The sequence below is a fragment of the Portunus trituberculatus genome, chromosome 14, assembly GCF_017591435.1.
Source record: "Portunus trituberculatus isolate SZX2019 chromosome 14, ASM1759143v1, whole genome shotgun sequence".
NCBI classification, from domain to species: domain Eukaryota; kingdom Metazoa; phylum Arthropoda; class Malacostraca; order Decapoda; family Portunidae; genus Portunus; species Portunus trituberculatus.
In genome coordinates, this window is record NC_059268.1 from 878,774 (window position 1) to 881,879 (window position 3,106).

General features: G+C 41.2%; 1 long non-coding RNA gene across 1 annotated transcript; it reads left to right on the forward strand.

The window, feature by feature from the left end:
* The first annotated feature begins 808 nt into the window (after nt 1-808).
* On the forward strand, nt 809-2,073 carry LOC123503639. The gene is made up of 2 exons (XR_006674551.1): nt 809-1,214; nt 1,912-2,073. It is a non-coding gene; the product is annotated as an uncharacterized LOC123503639 (long non-coding RNA).
* Nucleotides 2,074-3,106: the final 1,033 nt, after the last annotated feature.

Below are 3,106 nucleotides of genomic sequence, written 5' to 3' on the forward strand. Positions count from 1 at the left end.
TCACAGTCACAGTCACAGTCAGTCACAGTCAGTCACAGTCACAGTCACAGTCAGTCAGTCAGTCACAGTCACAGTCACAGTCAGTCACAGTCAGTCACAGTCACAGTCAGTCAGAGTCAGTCACAGTCACAGTCAGTCAGAGTCACAGTCACAGTCAGTCACAGTCACAGTCAGTCAGTCACAGTCACAGTCAGTCACAGTCAGTCACAGTCACAGTCACAGTCAGTCAGTCACAGTCAGTCACAGTCACAGTCACAGTCAGTCAAAGTCACAGTCAGTCAGTCACAGTCACAGTCACAGTCACAGTCAGTCACAGTCAGTCACAGTCACAGTCAGTCACAGTCACAGTCACAGTCAGTCACAGTCAGTCACAGTCACAGTCACAGTCAGTCACAGTCAGTCACAGTCACAGTCAGTCAGAGTCAGTCACAGTCACAGTCAGTCACAGTCACAGTCACAGTCAGTCACAGTCACAGTCAGTCAGTCACAGTCACAGTCACAGTCACAGTCACAGTCACAGTCAGTCACAGTCACAGTCAGTCACAGTCACAGTCACAGTCACAGTCAGTCACAGTCACAGTCACAGTCAGTCACAGTCACAGTCACAGTCACAGTCAGTCACAGTCACAGTTACAGTCACAGTCACAGTCAGTCACAGTCACAGTCACAATCAGTCACAGTCACAGTCACAGTCACAGTCACAGTCAGTCACAGTCACAGTCACAGTCAGTCAGTCACAAAGGGCGATGCTCTCAACTGTGGCCACACTAAAAGCATCTCCACTTGGAAAATGCTCACTTAAACAGCCGGTTCCTGAATTACTTCTTTTTGGTCCGTTAGGCAGCCAACCAAGCAGTTTGTATCCTGCGCCGTTCCAGAATACCTTTTTCCATCTGTTTTTTGTCCGCTAGTGAACCAAAGATTGGAACTTTGGTCGAGGCGTTTTGCAAAACATTGGTCAAGTGTCCGGGCGACCAAAGCTACCGCCTTGTATCTTAAATTTCCAAATGTAAAAAGAAGCTAACTGTAATTAAATTCATTTCAGTCTATTTACCATGTCAAATTTTTTTGATGGTACAACAAAGCTTTTCTTATGCTATATTGAGCATACGTTTTAATTTTTGAAGTCTACTGTAGTCGCCTTGTGAGTTCGCGCCAAACATCAACAACAGCCTAATCGACTCGTCACATCTCTACTTCACTGACTAAATTTGGTAAGTATATGATTAATCTTGTTATTTATATATCATTACATGAATTCTTACTGTGTGCTTCTACTATTAAGAAAGGTAAGTGGACGAATTAAAGGGCAAAACCTATAATATGGAAGGAGTGGAGTAGACTGAAGCCGAGATATCATGTACGTAGCTCATACCCAGGAAAAAAAAAAAAACGATTAAATAAATTAAAATGATCATGAGGCTGTATATTGAGTATATTTGTAGTTTTAAGTTCAAGGCTATTAAGAGGTGACCGATGAAACAATGGAGGAAAGGTATAAACGGTACCTTGATGAGCTTGCAGGTAACACTCGATTCTGTGGTGGTCACACATCAGAAGACATTATTGATGGATTTATTACACATTAGTGAATGGATCCTATTAACGAACCTAATGTAACCTAACCAAGCAAACAATAACCCAGCCAACTTAACCTAACCCACCCAACCTAACTTAACCTAACCAAGGTAACTTAACCAACCTATTTATTGTCATAACTTCTGAAGCATCAATTTGCGATGGAAAATGTCAATATGAAAAGCGGAAATGTTAGATTACAGAAATTAAACAAACCAAACATATTTTAACCTAACCTCACCTATCCCCCACCCAAATCTAACATACCTATGCCCTACAACCATTCAAAATGCAGCTAGGTATTCTTCAGACCATTAAAACTACACTTTTCAGGTACCATGGCTGCATTAGAAGAAATCATAGATGAAGAAATGTATGAAATGGAAGAATTGCGACGAGTGAGGATTCCACGCATATATAAGATCTTATGGTGTATAATGTAGGTATTGCAAAGTACAAATAGTATGTAAGAATGAATAAACGTAACCATCTACTTTTAATGCTAATCATTATACCTTGTGTGTGTGTGTGTGTGTGTGTGTGTGTGTGTGTTATCTACTTTTTGAAAATATGATCATAGTGACGAGTCTGAAAAAAAAAAAACTGATTAACAGTGTTGCACATATTGCATTGAACTTCTTGGTAATTGTCTCCCAAGCTTCCTGTTTCTTAGCTATCATGGAGTAATTACCACTTTTATCAAGCACGACGTTGAATTGGTTGATAAGATCAACCAACGTGCTTTTCTGGTCGCTGGTTAGCGACGTCAACTTTTCTTCCTTGAGACATGTTATCAGCTGATCGAACGAAATTGTTTACGTTTTCACCAGGTTTTCACCACACGCTTACCAACCACAGCTATGCGGGGCTACCAACCATTCCGACGCTTTATATCCTTTTGGTAAGCCAGACAACTAGGTTGGCGAGCGCTCCAAACACAAAACAGCGAATTGTGGAACTGTCATAAATAGTTGGTGCGCGAGCCAAACAACATGGTAAGCGTTTTGGTTTGTTGCCGTACCAATACATTCAGGAACCGGCTGTTAAAAACACAAGGCATTCTTTTGTAACATCATCTCTCTTTCTCTCTCTCTCTCTCTCTCTCTCTCTCTCTCTCTCTCTCTCAAAAATGGTAGGTTTTATCTTTTTAGTCATAGATTCTTCCTCTTCCTCCTCTTTTTCCTTCTATTCCTCTTTCTCTTCTTCTTCTTCTTCTTCTTCTTCTTCTTCTTCTTCTTCCTGCTTTTTGTGGGATGGTGTGTGTGTGTGTGTGTGTGTGTGTGTGTGTGTGTGTGTGTAGACGTTTGTTGTGATTTGAGCGTGGTAAGTTGCAGTAGCATGGTGTATATAGAGAGTATTAGTTCGAAGCAACAAAATTGTTCAAATGAATGAATGATTACTTGTCATTTGAAGTCGGTAAACAGTTGGCGGCAACATTGCCTCTCAACTCAAGGACAGTCAGTCATCGTGGCTAGTGGTTAGTGTCGGCGGCGGATAAGCTATTAAGTCATTTGTTCCTCTTATTAGG